The 20,110-nt window shown below is 44.8% G+C and overlaps 1 protein-coding gene across 1 annotated transcript in view; it reads left to right on the top strand.

Annotated features, from left to right (window-relative positions):
• LOC122817032 (rho GTPase-activating protein 39-like) overlaps positions 1-20,110 on the top strand; it is a 1,890,542-nt gene that overhangs the window by 524,058 nt on the left and 1,346,374 nt on the right. The window lies entirely within an intron of this gene.

Below are 20,110 nucleotides of genomic sequence, written 5' to 3' on the forward strand. Positions count from 1 at the left end.
ACCATTTCTAAATGGATTGCTCATGGAATCAGATTTTGTTACTCTCATCATGGAAACCAAATCCCAGGAAAAATTAGGACTCACTCTACCAGAGCTGCTGCTACTTCAGCTGCCTTTCTCAGGGGAGTACCTACCAAAGATATTTTGGAAGCTGCAACTTGGAGTTCAGTGCATGCTTTCTCTAAGCACTATAATCTCCCTCTTTATTCTAAGTCTAGGGCAGGCTTTGCTTCTGCAGTCTTGCAGGGCCTTCTAGCAGCCCCTTCTACTCTATAACCACCACCCTTTATCTCAGCTTTGGGATTCAACCCTACAGTGATGACTGCAACAGTGAAACACGATGAACATAGTACAGTTGTGTACGCTTACCATAAATGTAGATGTTCGAGTGTCTTCACTGTTGCAGTCTGGGTTACCCACTCTCCTGTCCCCTCTTATACTTTTATTGCTGTGGATGTTCATCGTGCATACAGCTGCAGTCATAACAGATGGGTTATCCTGCTGTCAGGCGGGTCCTCGGTCGGCTGAATTCCAAAGTCTAGGTCCGGCGTCGGTTGTCGTCGCTTCTTCCCTGATGTCAGTGCAGCAGGGGTATAAAAGAGGCAGCCGACACCATATTCTTCAGTCTTTCTTGCCGCACGGTGCCCGAAGCAGAAGCAGTTCGCAAGTGCCGGTCGGCCAGCTCCTGAGATTTACGAAAGTATTTCAGCCGAAGTCTTCTTGAAAGCTAAGTACCCCATTTGGGAAACTTTTCTTGCCTCAGACCGATGTCAGACAAAGTTAATAATTGCATTTCTTGTGGGAAGCAAATACCGCATAAGGATTTCTACTCTTTCTGTATACCTTGCTTAGGCCCAGACCACGACGTCTCGGCCTGCCGTTTCTGTGCTAGATTCAATAAACGCACTATTAAGCGTCGGGCGGAGTTCGCCCTTCACTTTTTCGGCAAAAAATTTAATTATATTATGTCGTCGGTTACTCCGACTCCAGTTTTGAGCAAAAAACGCAAAGATAAGGACCGGCATACGAGGTCCGCACCACCTACTGAAACCACGCTAAGGCCGACTACCAGTTCTCCGGTACTCAGCGAGGCACCTACGCAGCCCCTGACTACCGATGACAATGCATTACCGGTGTCTTCAGTACCCGAGGTCGCAGGCTCCTCGGCCCCCATTCTTACTACAGATCCCGACGCCACTCCTGGCGGGGAAACTCAGATTTTAGACAGGCCTGCCATTTCTCAAGGGGTCTTCAGGCCTTCCTCCTTCTCTATTAAAGCCTTCACTAAATCTAAAGCAGCCATGAAAACCAAAAAACAGGTTCCTCAGACCCCCTCTCAAGGCACCATGCCTAAAAAACAGATGCTTAAAATGGCTGAGGATTTGATTACTCTTATCAGGGGTTCTCAACCCCCCTCTGACAAAAGCCCCAGATTAGAGGAAGACTACCCTTCCTCAGATCAAGCTTCTATTACCTCAGAACTATCTGAGGACCAGGATTATGCCTATTCTCCATTCGAAGACTCTGATGCAGAGGAGTCTGCCCCCCTGAGGACTTCTCTTTTGGGGAAACCCTGCATACATTGAGGGAACACTTTCATTGGGAAGGCCAAGATTATTCAGACTCCAAGAAAAGGCTCAGGGAATTTCTTCTGCTCTCCCAGCGTAGGCCTCTGGCTATCCCTCCTGTTTTAGATATATTGGATGATGTGTACACAGAAGCCAGCCTTAATCCAGATTCTTTGCCTCCAGCTCCTGTTAAACCAGACAGGTATTACCAGGTTCCTGATTCCCACCAGTTCCTATATAAAAGCCATACTGCTGACCCAGAAACAATTTCACAGGGTCCCAAGGGAATTAAGGCCTCTACTGCTAAAAACCCATTACCTTCAGAGAGAGATTCCAGAGCTTTAGAAAGGTGGGGCAAAAAGGTGTACACCTCGGCCACTTTAACCATGAGGGCATTAAACTGTCAGTTCCATATGTTAAAGTATCAACAGTTTTTGATATCTCAGCTGAAAAGCAAGATGACACAACCAGATTTAAAAGAGTTGCAGGATTTGTTGCATGGTGCAGAGCAAGTGGGTAAACATACCTTGCAGTGTGGTTTTGATGCTTTAGAGGCCTCATGTAGAGTTGCTGTTACGGGGTCTGTTATACGTAGGCATGCTTGGCTCAAAGAGCAAACCTTACCAGATCATGTCAAAGCTAAATTATTAGATGCACCTCTTCAAAAACATGTATTGTGTGGTGTTAAAGCTGAGGAGGTGCTAAAGAAAATGGAGGAAAAAGCGAAATCAATGTAAACAGTGAAAGATTTCCTGCAGGTACAGCCTCCACGTTTCACCAGAAACTGGCCTTCAAAAAATTAGTCCTTTCCAGCCACAGACAGACCTCAAAGGGGCAGATTCAGGCGCCCAAGGGGTAGAGGGCAACCTCAAGGGTCTTTCAGAGCCAGACAGTGGCAAGCACCAACCCCAAGAGGTGCAGAAGATAGATCACAGTCTTTTAGAAAACATACACTATGACTTCCCCCTACACCTGCCAAGCAAAGCTTTAATGGCAGCACCTTTGGGCGGAAAACTGACATTATTCTCAAAAAATTGGCATATTGTTACAAAAGACAAATGGATTCTGGACATCATAGACAGAGGCTACAGGTTCCACTTTCACACTCCTTCCAAAAATGAGAGGCATGCCAAACCTGCTACAAAATCAAAGGGCAGAGGCACAAAAACAAGTTTCAGCTCTCATGGACATGAAAGCAATTCAAGAGGTACCTGCAAAAGAACAAGTTCAAGGGTTTTATTCCAGACTATTCCTGGTACCAAGGAAAGACAAAGATTGGAGACCTATCTTAGACCTATCCATCCTAAACACATACCTACAGGTGCCAAAATTCAAGATGCTCACATTACAGCAACTTCTTCCCATGCTGGGCAAGGAGTCTTGGCTGGTAACATTGGACCTCAAGGAGGCATACCTGCATGTCCCTATCAGACAAGATTGCAGAAGATACCTCAGATTTCTTGCAGGTTCAACCCATTACCAATTCTCTGCATTGCCCTTTGGCTTATCTACTGCGCCCAGAGTGTTTACGAAATGCCTGGCATCAGTAATCGCCTTCTGCAGACTACAAGGGATACAAATCTACCCATATCTGGACGACTGCCTGATCCAAGCAGACAGCAAGGACATACTACTGCAGCACCTGGCGTTTGTAATAAAACTGTTGAACTTCCTGGGATACACAGTCAACAAAAGAAATTAAAACTAATACCCTCTCAACAAATAATTTTCCTGGGTGCCAGCTTGGATACAACCACCCAGATGGCCTACCTCACGCCAGACAAGCAAGGGCAGCTGTCTCAATACTTTAGAAAAATGGCAACTTACACCAGGCTAACTGCAAGTAAAGTCCTGCAGGCTCTGGGATTCATGGCATCTTGCATCCTACTAATCCCATGTGCAAAGCTGCATATGAGGAAACTTCAATGGTACCTGAAAAACTTATGGTCTCAACACAGCCACAGCTTGGAAGCAGTTATACCACTCATTCCATGCCTTCAAAAGGAATTTTTGTGGTGGACTCAAGCTTGCCAAAGGAACACAGGTCTTCCTTTCTGTGTACCTCAAGCAACTCAAATCATCACAACAGACTCCTCAGACTACGCCTGGGGAGCACACATGACAGATCAGTGCATTCAGGGAAAATGGACCCGAAAAGAGAAGCACCTTCACATCAACCAAAAGGAAATGCTAGCCGTGCAAAAGGCTATTATGACCTTCAAAGCCCTACTGCATCCAGGCCAGCTACTGATAAGGACAGACAACACCACAGTGATGTGGTACATAAACAAACAGGGGGGAACTCATTCATACCCCCTGTGCAGGCAAGCCATGACCCTATGGAACACAGCACTGGAATTGCAAATTCAACTACAGGCACAATTCCTGCCAGGGAAGGAAAACACACTGGCAGACAACCTAAGCAGAAATATGACAGATCCACATGAATGGAAGTTGCATCCTCAAGTTTTCACAAAGATAACTCAGGCATGGGGACAGCCAGACATAGATCTCTTTGCTACCCACAGAAATTGCCAGTTGAAAAAATGTTGTTCAAGGACCTATCATCCACAGGCCTTGAAAGTGGACGCACTTTCCTTCAATTGGGCAACTTTGACAGTCTATGCCTTCCCGCCTCTTCCTCTGCTGCCCAAAGTTCTATTAAAAGCCAGAGCAGAGAGGCCGAAAATGATTCTCATTGCTCCAGAATGGCCAAGACAACATTGGTATCCGCTCCTGAAGAGCCTGACACATTCCCCACCATGGATCCTACCTCTAGTCCCTCTTCTGTTGTCCCAGCACAACTACAAAACCCTTCACAGCAATCTCAAAACTCTAAATCTAGCTGCATGGAGAATTCCTTGATTTCCCAACAGTTTCTCCTCTCCAAGGAGGTGCAGGATGTCATCTTGGTGGCCAGAAGACCCTCTACAAGAAAGGCCTACTGTGCCAAATGGAAGCGATTTTGTGCCTGGAATCAAGAAAAGGGACAGAATCCTTGGGTAATAAATATACCTCAAATTTTACAGTACCTAGCTGAGATGTTAAACAATGGACTTTCCTTCTCCTCCATCAAGATCCACGCTTCAGCCATTTCTGCACAATACAACACAGATCCTCCTTTATTCTCTCACCCTCTCTTAAGGCAGTTCCTCAGAGGGGCAAAGAATATAAAACCCCCAAGGAAACCACCAGTCCCTGCTTGGGATCTCAACTTCGTATTGGAAAAGCTGACCCTTCCTCCCTTCGAGCTAGCTTCTTCAACAGAGTTACAGTACTTGTCATGGAAAACAGCCTTTCTTCTGGCTATCACCTCAGCACGCAGGGTTTCGGAGCTACAGGCCCTCATGGCTGTGCAACCATTCATCATTTTCCATCAGGACAGAGTTTCCTTATGAACCAACCCTACCTTTATGCCAAAGGTAGTATCCAGTGTAGCTTTGAATCAGACTATCCACTTACCTACCTTTTATCCTAATCCACAAAACAAAGGGGAAAGACTACTACATTCCTTGGACATTCACAGACAACTTCATTACTATTTGGACAGAACAAAGCCATTCAGGAAATCTGAGCAACTCTTTGTGTCCTATGCTACAGGTGCTCAGGGAAAGGCTATTTCCAAACAGACAATTTCAAAGTGGATAGCCCACTGCATACGCTTTTGTTACTCTTTTCATGAAAAAACTGTGCCTGCATGCATCAGATCCCACTCCACCAGAGCCACAGCTACCTCTGCAGCCTTCCTCAGGGGGGTCCCTACCAAGGACATTTTGGAAGCAGCCACCTGGAGTTCAGTGCACACTTTCTCCAAGCACTATCACCTCCCACTATACTCAAAATCTAGAGCTGGCTTTGCCACAGCAGTCCTGCAGGGCATCCTAGCCCCTCCTAGTTCCACTTAGTGCCTACCACTCTTACTTAGCTTTGGGATTCTACCCATCTGTTATGACTGCAGCTGTATGCACGATGAACATAGTACAGTTTTGTACCTACCATAAATGTAGATGTTCGAGTGCTCATAAAGCTGCAGTCCAGGTTTCCCTCCCTCCATCCCCTCTTAGGACAGGCTTTATGACAAACACTTTTCATATAACCCTTTTTTGGGGTATTCTTTTATGGTGTATTTGCTTGCAACTACTGTTTTTTGTTTTATCAACATTGCATCTTTGCATAACATTATGTTTGCCTTCCTTCTGGGGGCACCTGACATCTGGGGCAAGAAAAACTGAAGAATATGGCGTTGGCTGCCTCTTTTATACCCCTGCCGCACTGACGTCAGGGAAGAAGCGACGACAACCAACGCTGGACCTAGACTTTGGAATTCGGCCGACCGAGGACCCGCCTGATGGCAGGATAACCCATCTGTTATGACTGCAGCTGTATGAGCACTTGAACATCTACATTTATGGTAGGTACAAAACTGTACTTTTCCTACTTCACCCTTCTTCTGAGGTGTATTTGCTACAGGGTATGGGGTTTGTTGTATGTTACCTTTTTGTTTTACTATTAGCCTTCACTTTTGGGCACCTGACATCTGGGGCAAGAAAAACTGGAGAACATGGCGTCAGCTGGCAGCTTTGTACCCCTGGCGCTCTGACGTCAGGGAGCATGACTGAACAGCTGACGCTGGACCCAGACTTTGGGATTCTGGCCGACCGAAGACTGCCTGCCGGCAGGAAGAACCCTACAGTGTTGACTGCAACAGTGAAGACACTCTAACATCTACATTTATGGTAAGTGTACACAGCTGTACTTTATGAAGTATCCATTCCCTTAATTCCATGACAAAATTTACCATTGCGTTACTCAATTTTGAATATGCCAATAAGGCTTCATGGAACAACTCCAAACCTTCCTCATATGGGATTGAACTAAATAAATCTACGATATCTATCGTTGAAAATCCACTGGTGTCGGAGAAAAAAAGGGACTTGATCCTAGTTAAAAAGTCCCAAGCGTCCTTAATGACTTGTGTGACTGAACCCAAAACGTCCTTGATCAACCTGTCAACAAAAACACCCAAAGGGTAAGTTGAACTATTCTGACCAGCCACTATGAGCCTATATGGGGGATGGTCCATGTTTTTTGTGGACCTCTGAGATTCCAAAAGCTGTAGGAATGAGTGGACAGTCATTCGTTAAGAAATTCAAAATGTCTTCATTAATAATACCCTGATATAAACTGTCTTCTAAAAAAAGCTGTAATCTCCTGACTGTGTGGAAAATAAAGACTTACAGGATTTAATGCATTTTGCTGAACAAGTTGGAAAACATACTTTGCAATGCGGTTTTGATTCTTTAGAGGCCTCTTGCAGGGCTACTGTTACTGGGTCTATGCTTAGAAGGCATGCTTGCCTTAACGAGCAATCTTTGCCTGATCGTGTTAAAGCTAAATTGTTGGATGCTCCTTTAAATCAGGACCACCTGTTTGGCAACAAGGCTGAAGAAGTTCTTAAAAAGATGGAAGATAAAGCTAAATCTATGCAAACTGTAGATTTTTTACAAGTTTAGCCTCCTAGATTTAGTAGGCACTGGCCCTCTAAGAATTGGTCTTTTCCAACCCCTTCCAGGTCTTCTCAAGCCAAACCCAGACACAGCAAAAACCCCAGGTTTCAGTCCCAGGGGACTCGTATAACTAAGCAGTGGGGGGCCTCCACTTCCAAGTCTGGTAATAACAAGACAGCCCCCTATGGTAAACTGTCTCAATGACTTCCTTTTAAAATTTCCAGTCACTTATCTTCTGACTGCCCCTTTGGGGGGAAAGATTGCTCTTCATGCAATGAACTGGGATCTCATTACCCAGGACAGATGGGTTTTAAATATAGTATCCTAGGGATACAGATTACACTTCCACACGTTGCCAACGCCAAATGGGTGGCCAGACCCACCCCCAAATCAGTGGGCAGAGGCTCAAAAACAAATACTTTCTCTCTCAAGCATGGGGGCTATTCAACTGGTACCAGAAGAGGAAAAGGGACAAGGTTTCTACTCCAGACCTTTCCTGGTACCCAGAAAAGACAAATCTTGGCATCCAATCCTGGACCTGTCTACTCTAAACACCTTTCTGGTGATTCCAAAATTCAAGATGCTGACTCTTCACCAATTACTTCCTATGGTAGGCAAAGACGCCTGGTTGGCAACACTAGATTAAAAAGAAGCATACCTGTACATCCCAATCAGGGAATCTTGCAGAAGATACCTATGCTTCAAAGCAGGCTACACGCACTGTCAGTTCTCTGCAATGCCCTTTGGCTTATCTACTGCGCCCAGGGTATTCTCAAATTGCCTAGCTCCAGTTATTGCATTTTGCGAGCAAAGAAGTATTAAAATATACCCATACCTGGACGATTGTCTAATTTAGGCAGAAAGTCAGGACATACTTTTGAATCATCTGGCATTTGTAAAAAGTGTTCTAACTTGTCTTGGGTACATCATAAATGCAAAGAAATCACAACTGGTACCCTGTCAACAAATTACATTCCTCGGAGCAAGCTTGAATACAACTTCACAGATGGCTTACCTCACACCAGAAAAGCAAATTCATTTGACAACCTTCTTCAAACAAGTGGCTACAAAAACCCTGCTATCTGCAAGACAAATACTGCAAGCCTTGGGGTTCATGGCCTCCTGCATTCTTTTAATTCCATATGCAAGACTGCATATGTGGAAACTACAGTGGTATCTAAAAAGCCTATGGAGTCAACATTCTCACAGCATAGAAACAGTGATTCCTGCCATACCTTGCCTGCGCCTAGAGTTCCTTTGGTGGGCAGAGGCCTGCCACCAAAACAAGGGACTACCTTTCACACCACCCCCTGCTGCCCAAACCCTAATAACAGATGCATCAGACTATGCATGGGGGGCTCACCTGGCAGGGAGGTGCATTCAGGGCAAATGGAACCAAAGTCAAATGCACTTGCATATCAATCAAAAAGAAATGTTAGCTCTACAGAATGCTCTGACAGCCTTCAAGGACTACATTCTTCCAAGACATCTGATGGTAAAGACAGACAAACACCATGGTTATGTGGTACATAAACAAGCAGGGAGGTACACCTTCTTACCCCCTCTGCAGACTAGCCATGGCATTGTGGAACACAGTATTGAGCTACCAAGTGCACCTACATGCTCAATTCCTGCCAGGAAAATTAAATACACTGGCAGACGGACTAAGCAGAAACCTCATGGACCCACACGAGTGGAAACTGGAAACAAGGATTTTCAACATGTTGACAAGCGAATGGGGGAGCTCAGATATAGGCCTGTTTGCCTCCCCCCCAGAACTATCAATTGGACAAATTTTGCACAAGGACTCCCCACAAACAAGCCTGGAAAGTGGATGCTCTGTCCTTCAGCTGGAAAAAGACTATCAGTGTATGCCCCCCCCCCCCCCGCTGCCTCTGCTCTCCAATGTACTACTAAAAGTCAAACAGGGAAAACCAAGGATGATTTTGATTGCTCCAGACTGGCCCCGCCAACACTGGTACCCCCTCCTGCGCAGTGTGTCACGGTTATCTCTGTGGCACCTGCCTCAAACTCCTTCCCTGCCTCAGGAGAACCAGTTTCTGCACCCTCAGCTTCCAACACTGAACCTTGCAGTCTGGCTAATTACTTAAACTCTCCCTTACCATCCCTCAGCAAACCTGTGATGGATGTCATCTTAGAGGCAAGGAGGCCTAGTACCAGAAAAATTTATGCTGAAAAATGGAAAAGATTCTGTGCCTGGAACCAATCTCAAGGGATGAACACAGCAGCGCCCAATTTACCTCAGATTTTACAATGCCTAACTGAGATGCTTCACAAGGGCCTGTCTTTTTCCTCCATTAAAATCCATGCCTCAGCCATTTCAGCTCATTATAATACAGAACCTCCCCTCTTCTCTCATCCACTGCTCAAGCAATACCTCATAGGGGCCAAAAATTTGAGACCACCCAGGAGAGCTCCAACCCCAGCCTGGGACCTTAACTTTGTATTGGAGAAACTCACTCTACCTCATTTCGAGTCAGCTGCTACTGCAGACTTAACATTTCTTTCTTGGAAAACAGCTTTCCTTTTAGCAATCACTTCAGCTAGAAGGGTATCTGAATTACAGGCCCTTATGGCAGTGGAGCCTTTCATCATCTTTCATGCGGACATGGTGTCACTCAGAACAAATCCATCCTTCATGCCCAAGGTGGTATCCAGTGTGGCTCTTAATCAGTCCATTCATTTGCCAACCTTCTTTCCCAATCCACAGAACAAAGGGGAATGGATTCTGCATTTTTTGGATGTGCACAGACAACTTAGATTCTACTTGGACAGGACTAAACCTCAAAGAAAATCTGAACAACTGCTGGTAGCTAATGCTGCAGGGGCAGAGGGCAAAGCTATTTCAAAACAAACCATTTCTAAATCGATAAGCCATTGCATTCATTTCTGCTATAAGCACCATGGAAAACCTATCCCCCAGGGGACCAGACCTCACTACACCAGGACTGCATCTGCTTCTGCAGCCTTTCTCAGAAGCGTTCCTACCAGGGATATCCTAGAAGCTGCTACCTGGAGTTCTGTCCATACTTTCACCAAGCATTATCATTTGCCAATTTTCTCTAAATCCAGAGCTGGCTTTGCCACTGCAGTCTTGCAGGGCCTTATAGCTGGCCCTAATGCTTTCTAAACTCCTCCTCCCAACCATAGTTTGGGAATCTACCCAAATGTAATGACTGCAACAATGAAACATAAAGAACATAGTACAGTTGTGTACACTTACCTTAAATGTAGATGTTCGAGTGTATTCACTGTTGCAGTCCTGGTTTCCCTCCCTCCTGTCCCCTGACTTTTTTTGGCTATACCTCTACTTTCCTTTACTATGCTTAAAAGCCTTTTTGGTATGTTTGCTTTTTTGTTGGACGTATACCTTTGTGTTTTTATGTTTAATTGCTCCCCATTTGGGGGGCACCTGACATCTGGGCAAGCAAAACTGATGTAATGGCGTCGGCTGCATGTTTTATACCCCTGACGTCATGGAAGAAGGAACAGCTACCGACGCAGGACCCAAGACTTTGTTAATCAGGCCGACTGAGGGCAACCTGCAAGCTGTTTACCCAAATGTAATGACTGCAACAGTGAATACACTCGAACATATACATTTATGGTAAGTGTACACAACTGTACTTTTTTTGCCTTGAGCCAGTAGAAGCTCTCGAGCTGTAGTATAGGCTGAATCGGAAACTATACTCTGATGTTCTTCATGTTTTACTGTTGCAGTCAACACACTTGGGTTATCTGCCTGCTGGTAGCCCTCAGTCGGCCCGAATACAGAGACTTAGTATTTCTGCGTCGGATGCTGTCACTCCAGAACTGACGTCAGGTCGTCAGTGGTATAAAAACAGGCAGCCAACGCTTTCATCAGTCTTTCTTGCCAAGGAGCCTGAAGCAGAAGTTCGCAAGTGCCGGTCAGCCGCTACCTGAATTTTTGTTTACGAATTTAATAATCCTAAAGTCTTCTAAAGATAAGTACCCCATTGGGGATCCTTTTTTCTTGCTCTAACCGATGTCAGAAAAAGTTAAGAATTGTCTTGCCTGTGTAAAGCAAATACCTCACAGAGATTTTCATTCTTACTGCGTCACCTGTTTAAGCTCAGACCACGACGTCCCTCGCTGTCGGTTTTGTGCCTTATTTAACGCCCTATCCATTTGTCGGGCTCTCTTTGTTGCTAATTTCTTTCGCTCTCAATCTCCGTATTCTGAAATGGCTTTGGTAAGCCATCCGACTACTGATATTCTGAAAAAACGTAGGTCCAAAACTGCCGCCGACGCTTCCATTAAGTTAGTCGCCAGTCCTCCGGTACTCAGTGAGGTGGATTTGCAGCCCATGATGCCCACTTTATTGGATTCGCAGGCCTCTACTGGGACCCATTCGGAGTCCAGTATGCCACGAGACTCTTCTTTGACTATGGAACCTGCGGATGTCTCTACCTAGGATGGGTCTGGAACCGCTGAGCAGTCACTGACTTCTGAGGCAGTTATTCGCTCAACCGATGTTTGACTCAAACTGGCGACTTCTTTTTTAACCAAAACTGCCGAGTTTCTTAGGCACAGAGTACGCACTACGCCCAGAAAACCGCCGACCAAAGCGCATGCACCTGCTCCCATGCCACAAAAACAAATGTTTAGAATGGCTGAAGACCTTATTATGCCGATAAGGGGAAGTCACCCTTCCCCTGCTAAGAGACAGAGTCCAGTCCCCTTCAGCTTCTACAGACCAGGAGTTCGATGACTCTGAAATTTCTGATTATGAAGCCATGCCCTTATCTGCTTATGAGGATTCAGATGCAGAGGAATCCATTCCTTCTGCTTCCCCTCCAGAGGACTTTTCTTTTGGTGAAACGTTGCTTACCTTACGAGAGCATTTACACTGGGAATGCCAAGACTATCCTCAGTCCAAAAAGCGACTCAGAGAATTTCTAGATTTGCCTCAACACAAGCCCTTAGCAATATCCCCTGTCCTGGATGTTGTGGATGATGTTTTTATGGACTCCAGTTTTTCTCCTGACACTTTACCTCCTGCCCCTTGGAAACCAGACAGGTACTACAGAGTACCTGACACTCACAAATTTCTTTTCAAGAATCCTACTGCTGACCCAGAGATCATTTCCCAGGGGCCTAAAGGTGTCAAGGCTACTACAGCCAAGAATCCCACCCCTTTGGACAGGAATTTTAGAGCTTTGGACAGATGGGGCAAGAAGGTATATATCTCTGCAACTCTTGCTATTAGGGCACTGAATTGTCACTTTCACATGCTGGAGTACCAGCAGCATATTATGGAACTTATTAAACAAAAAGTGATAACATTTTCAGACTGTGCAGAAAATAAAGAATTGCAGGAGCTTATGCACTCTGCAAGCCAAGTCAGCATGCATACTTTGCAGTGTGGTTTTGACGCCCTAGAAGCATCTTGCTGAGCATCTGTCACTGGCTCTGTACTCAGAAGACATGCTTGGCTGAAGGAGCAAACCTTGCCAGACCATGTCAAATCAAAGTTACTAGACACTCCTTTGAATAAGGATTATTTGTTTGGCACCAAAGCAGAAGAGGTTCTTAAAAAGATGGAAGAAAAAGCTAAGTCTATGCATTGTTAAAGAATTCTTACAAGAGCAACCCCCTAGATTCAGTAGACATTGCCCTTCCAAACACTGGTCCTTTCCAAGCCCCCTCCAGGCCTTCTCAAACCAGACCTAGGAGAAGCAGACCACCCAGACTACAGTCTCAGGGTATGCAGAGATCTAAGCAATGTAGTGCCTCAACCCCTAAAGCAGGGAGTGGTAAGCTACCTCCTTACGGAAAAAGCTCACAAGGACTTCTTTACTCAACTCCCCAGCCCTGCCCAATTGCTTGTGCCCCTAGGAGGAAAACTTGCCCTTCATGCAAAAAACTGGATGTCCATCACTCAGGACCGGTGGTTCCTCAACATTTTATCCCAGGGGTACAAATTTTATTTCCATTCAATGCCAACCCCAAGCAGCTTTCCATCCCTTCCTCCAAACCAGTGGGCAGAGGCTCAAAGCCCCAAGTACTTTCCCTTCTCAATATCAGAGGTATTCAGCCGGTTCCAGTAGAACAGAGGAGTCTCTACTCCAGACTTTTCCTGGTACACAGGAAAGAGGGCTTTTGGTGCCCAATCTTGGATCTTTCCATTCTCAACACCTTTCTGGTGGTACAAAAATTCAAAATGCTTACCCTGCAACAGCTTCTTGCTATGCTACCCATGGATGCCTGGTTAGTCACTCTAGACTTAAAGGAAGCCTATCTGCATATCCCCATAAGGGAATCATGCAGGAAGTATCTATGTTTCAGGGCCCTTCCAAACACTGGTCCTTTCCAGCCCCCTCCAGGCCTTCTCAAACCAGACCCAGGGGAAACAGACCACCCAGACTACAGTCTCAGGGTATGCAGAGATCTAAGCAATGGAGTGCCCCAACCCCTAAAGCAGGGAGTGGTTAGCCACCTCCTTGTGGAAAAAGCTCACAATGACTTCTTTACTCCACTCCCCAGCACTGCCCAATTGCTTGTGCCCCTAGGAGGAAAACTTGCACTTCATGCAAAAAACTGGATGTCTATCACTCAGGACCGGTGGTTCCTCAACATTGTATCCCAGGGGTACAAATTCTATTTCCATTCACAGCCAACCCCAAGCGGCTTTCCATCCCTTCCTCCAAATCAGTGGGCAGAGGCTCAAAGCCATGTACTTTCCCTACTCAATATCAGAGGTATTCAGCTGGTTCGAGTAGAACAGAGGAGTCAAGGATTCTACTCCAGACTCTTCCTGGTACCCTGGAAAGGGGGCTCTTGGCACCCAATCCTGGATCTTTCCATTCTCAACACCTTCCTGTTGGTACCAAAATTCAAAATGCTTATCCTGCAACAGCTTCTTCCTATGCTACCCAAGGATGCCTGGTTAGTCACCCTAGACTTAAAGGAAGCCTATCTGCAGACCCCCATAAGAGAATCATGCAGGAAGTATCTATGTTTCAGGGCAGGGTCTATGCATTATCAGTTCTCTGCACTTCCCTTTGGCTTATCTACTGCACCCTGAGCATTCACAAAATGCCTGACTCCAGCTATTGCATACTGCAGGCAGAGAAATATCCAAATTTACCCATACTTGGATGACTGCCTGGTTCAGGCGGACAGTCAGGAATTGCAGCTGCAGCACCTGACATTTGTGAAAAACCTTCTCACCTCCTTGAGGTACACCATCAACGAAAAGAAATCAAAACTGGTACCCAGTCAAAAGGTTGTATTCCTGGGAGCAAGCTTGGACACAACTTCCCAGATGGCAATCCTCACCTCAGAAAAACAAGTCTGTCTGACAGACTACGTTAAACAAATGGTCACCAGAACTCATCCTTCTACAAGAAAAATATGCAAGCCCTAGGGTTCATGGTCTCCTGTATACTGCTGATTCCATATGCAAGACTGCATATGAGGAAATTCCAGTGGTACTTAAAAAGTCTTTGGTGCCAACACTCTCAGGACCTGGAAACAGTCATTCCTATCATACCATGTCTAAGGACAGAGTTCCTCTGGTGAGCAGAAGCATGCAACCACAACAAGGGACTGCCATTTACTCAACCCCAAGCCGTCCAGACCCTAATCACAGATGCATCAGACTATGCCTGAGGGGCACACATGGACGGAAAATGTATTCAGGGCCACAGGAGTCCAAGTCAAATTCATCTGCACATCAACCAAAAAGAGATGCTAGCTGTACAGAATGCCCTGACAGCTTTCAGATCTCTAATCTTTCCAGGACAACTGCTAATAAAAACAGACAACACCACAGTTATGTGGTATTTCAGCAAGCAAGGGAGAACCAATTCCTACCCACTATGCAGGTTGGCCATGGCCCTGTGGAACACTGCCTTGGACATCCAAGTCCATCTGCAAGCTCAATTCCTGCCAAGCAAACAAAACTTACTGGCAGACTTAAGCAGAAATCTCTTAGACTCACATGAGTGGCAGTTGTAGCACAGCACCTTCAACCTTCTGATTCAGAAATGGGGGACCCCAGAGGTGGATCTCTTTGCCTCCCCCTACAACCACCAGCTCAGCAAATTCTGCACCAGGAATCCTCACAGCAGGGCCTGGAAAGTCAATGCCCTATCATTTCAGTGGGTTTATTTGTGTCTGTCTGCTTTTCCCGGTTAGGGGTCGCCACAGCGGAACTCCGGTCCATTAATGATTGGCAGTAGATTTTTTACGTGCCGAGTTTGCCAGCCCTGACGCACAACCTTCAGCGAAGGTACGCCCATTCATACACGTCTCCACACAGAAGACGCTCTAGCTGAGAATCGAATGGCACAACGTCTTGCTGTGAGGCGATAACGCTACCGTAGCACCACCACCTCAGTACTCCTATCATTTCAGTGGGTAAATTTCTCAATCTATGCCTTTCCCCCTCTGCCCCTCCTTTCAAGAGTATTACACAAGATAAAGCAGGATAGACCAAGGACAATTCTGATTGCCCCAGACTGGCCACGCCAGCACTGGTACCCACTCCTGCGCAGCCTGACATCGGTGCCACCCTGGCACCTATACCAGAATCCAACCCTCCTCTGTCTGCGGGATGGACAGATTCTGCATCCACAACTGCAAACCCTAAATCTTGCAGCCTGGCTTATTCCTTGAATTCTCCCCCAACAACCTTAAGCAAACAGGTGCTGGACATCATTCTTGAAGCCAGAAGACCCAGTAGAAGAAAATTATATGCTAATAAGTGGAAAACGTTCTGCTCATGGATTCATTCTAAAGGAGAGGACACAGCACTGCCCTGTCTGCCTCTTATCCTGGATTATCTAGCAGATCTACTCCACAAAGGCCTGTCCTTCCCCTCCATTAAGATACGTGCCTCAGCCATTTCTGCTCATTACAACACTGAACCACCTCTCTTCTAGCACGCTCTTATCAAACAGTTCCTGAGAGGGGCAAACAACTTAAGGCCACCAAGGAGAGCACCCGCCCCTGTTTGGGACCTTAACTTTGTACTGGAAAAGCTCACGCTCTCTCCCCTCCCCCCCCCCCCCCGCCTTGAACCTGCTGCATCAGCAGAGTTAAAATTCTTCTCTTGAAAAACAACCTTACTTCTAGCCATCACTTCAGCTAGAAGAGTGTCTGAGCTACAAGCACTCATGGCTGTGGAACCCTTCATTATTTTCCATGCTGACAGTGATTCCGTCAGGACTAACCCTTCCTTTATGCCCAAAGTGGTGTCCAGTGTGGCTCTCAATCAGTTCATCCATTTGCCAACCTTCTTCCCTAATCCTCAAAATAAGGGGTAAAGGATCCTGCACTCCTTGGACATGCACAGACAGCTCTGATTCTACCTTGATAGGACTTAGCCCTTTAGAAAATCTGACCAGTTACTAATCAGCTTTGCAACAGGGGCAGAGGGCAAGGCCATTTCAAAACAAACCATTTCTAAATGGGTAGCACACTGCATCCATTTCTGCTTACAAGCACCATGGGAAACCAAACCCTCAGGGAGTCAGAACACATTCCACTAGGGCAACATCGACCTCTACACCATTTCTCAGGGAAGTCCCTACCAGGGATATCCTGGAGGCTGCTACCCGGAATTCTGTGCACACCTTCACCAAGCATTACCACCTGCCTATCTTTTCCATATCCAGGACAGGATTTGCTACAGCAGTCCTGCAAGGCATACTAGCCAGCCCTAACTCTTCTTGACTGCCTCCACCCTTCTTCAGCTTTGGGAATCCACCCAAGTGTGATGACTGCAACAGTGAAACATGAAGAACATAGTACAGCTGTGTACACTTACCATAAATGTAGATGTTCAAATGTATTCACTGTTGCAGTCCTGGTTTCCCTTCCTCCAGCCCCCTGGTTTTCTCTCTCTGTCTCTCCTAGCCATGGCTATTACTAACCCCTTCTGGGGTATTGGTATTTACTTTTTACTGGTGGTGTGTTCCCCACCATAACCTAGTTCCCTATTTGGGGGGCTCCTGACATTTGGGGCAAGAAAAACTGATGTAATGGTGTCGGCTGCCTGTTTTTATACCCCTGACAACCTGACATCAGTCCAAGAGTGACAGCATCCGACGCAGAAATACCAAGTCTCTGATATTCAGGCCGACTGAGGGCTACCTGCAGGCAGATAACCTAAGTGTGATGACTGCAACAGTGAATACACTCGAACATCTACATTTATGGTAAGTGTACACAACTGTACTTTCCGAACCCAACCAGCAAGAATGAAGTCAAGATAGACAACAAACATGGAACATTATGGTGAGTACTTAACTTCTTTTTATTTTGGTGACCGTCACCTCAGCCAGGAGAATTTCAGAGACTCGAGCTTTATCCTGTAAACCTCCTTATATAATTTTTCATAAAGACAGGGTCTCCTTGAGAACTGATCCTCCTTTTCTGCCTAAGGCAGTTTCTGAATCCAATCTTAACCAGACTATTCAACTTCCAGTTTTCTTCCCCAGTTATATTAACAAAGGTGAATATTATCTTCATTTATTAGATGTGCATAAACAACTCTGCTTCTGTTTACACAGGAGAAAAGAGTTCAGAAAATCAGACCAGTTGTTTCCCTTTACCAATGTTACCCTAGCTAACTGGATTAAGGACTGTGTTATCTTTGTTAATAACAAAAACAATTTACCACTACAAAGGCCTGTAAGGGCACACTCCACCAGAGCAGTAGCTGCATCTGCAGTGTTTCATTCCAAAGTTTCCTTACAATATTTGTGCAGCGGCTCCTTGGGTTTTCCACATACCTTCATTACTCATTACCGACTGGATTTGGTCTCTAGGGGAAGGGCATCCTTTGGCTCGATGGTCCTCAGGAATATTCTTCCAGGAGATATCCCAATATTCAGGTTGCTGGGGATTTTGTCCCACTGTTAAGGACTTTGTGAAGATTGACAACATCAGATAAAGAAGTTGTCTTACAATAACATCCCATCTGTGTTGTCGCTCTTCACATATCCTTGACATACCCTCCCTTCTTCCCCATCCTATGTTTTTTTTTTTTTTTTTTATAGCGGATTGGATTCCTCGGTGACAGAGGTCCTCTTTTCTGGAAACAGTTAGTCTCTCGTTTCCTTTCTTTTTTATTGTGGTGCTTCTCACTGTTTTATGCAAACTCGATCTGAGGTAATTTGGTGAGGAGCATTATGGGTAGAGCTGAGCTTGAGAGTTTTTGGTATGTGGGAGCTGGAATAATGGCCGAGTCGGTTCCTAGGGTTCGGAACCGAACCCACCGTCAAGGATATGTGAAGATCGACAACACAGATGGACCATTATGGTAAGACAAGACTTCCTTTTTTTTATTTTGTTTTCTTTATTAGTTTGCTTGTTTAATTATCTATTTCTATATATACATTAAATGTCATATTTGTTCTTTTACTTGTTAAATTTTCATAAAATATTTGAGGGAATAAATAGAGTAACAGTTGTGTCTTTGATCATGGGTATTTGTTGTGTCCTCAAAACGTATGTAAAAAAATGTACCTCTTGAACTTTGCACTCAAGGCAAATTCCTTGAGAGCCATTTGTCAGACACTTATTGTGTTTGAGATTGGACAGCCAGTCAGTCTTCTGTGTTACCACACCCCAACTGTCCAACCTAATGTAACTGCAAACAACTTTAGATGGTTAGTGCATGTCTGCCACACCCAACCTCTAGGAAGTTTTGAGAAGGTGTGACTTGTATATTTCTTTTTAGGAAGAGAAATTTTGCATCTAGCTTTGTATCATTAATTAACTTTTGTTAGTGTATGTAATGCATGTTTCAGCAGACAATGGACAGCTGCAAAAAGGTGGTGTAGGTTTTAAAATGTTTTGAAGAAAGTGTGTGTATGTATATGTGTACCTGTATATGTATAAATAAATGTATGTATATACAGACATGTCTACACATACATACATACATATGTACATACACACACATATTTGAAAACATTTTAAAACCTACACCACCTTTTTGTAGTTGTCCATGGCTTGAATATATATAGACAAAAGTAACCTAGTATGAAGGAAATATAGTTTTAAAGCCTTAAATGTAGTGCACACTTTCCTTAAGAAAGAACAAAGCAAAAAAAAAAAGAAAAGGAAAACTAGTTGTACAGGAATGATATAGGCATACGGATTACTAAAAGAAACTGTTTTCATAACTTCTTATGTAAGATCCATTTCAAAGATCTCTTTGCATTCTTATTAAAAATAAAAAAAATGGATTCAAGTTGGTATTGCTTGTTTTAAACCTTAATCAAGCAATACCATCTTGAATTCTTTTCTTATTTTTAGTAAGAATGCAAAGTGATATTTGGCACATCTTGCATAAGAAGATATGACAACAGTCTGTTTTAGTAATTTGTATGCCATTATCATTCCTTTACAACTATTTTTCCTTTTTTTGACATATATATGTACACATATGTGTATGGAAGCATAACTTTCAGTCGAAACAAGTTTACAGTCATCAGAACCTAATTGTCGAAGATCAAAAAAGCATTACTCCACAAAGGATGAAAAAAAAACATGTTTTTTTGTGCGGAGGGCAAGTCCCCCACGCCTGCATGTGGGGGCTGCACCCACCACTCTCCCTGCTAATTATATATACTAACTCTGATAGAGCAGTGTAGTGGGAGAAAGCACTTATTTCCTTATACCCACTGTACCACAGTCTTGTACTGGCAAAACCATTAAGTTTTAGTCAGCTGATATTTGATCAGCTGAACTGGATCTACCAGAAGTCTGTGATTTTTCATTGTAATAGAAGGTTGTGGTTTTGTATCTGTGTGTGTGTGTGTGTGTGTGTGTGTGTGTGTGTGTGTGTGTGTGTGTGTGTGTGTGTGTGTGTGTGTAATGCAAGTGTAAGAAAGATTGCGTAGTCAGCTAATTGTTCTTGCCTGCCCTGCTATTTTTAAATGCATTAGCTTGGCCTGAAGATGTGGCCCTAGGCACATTACAAAGAGGCTGTAATTGTTTCAGAATCATAGATGATATAATGCGTTACATATAACC

The sequence above is a fragment of the Protopterus annectens genome, chromosome 12.part0, assembly GCF_019279795.1.
Source record: "Protopterus annectens isolate FY-2018-M chromosome 12.part0, PAN1.0, whole genome shotgun sequence".
NCBI lineage: Eukaryota > Metazoa > Chordata > Ceratodontiformes > Protopteridae > Protopterus > Protopterus annectens.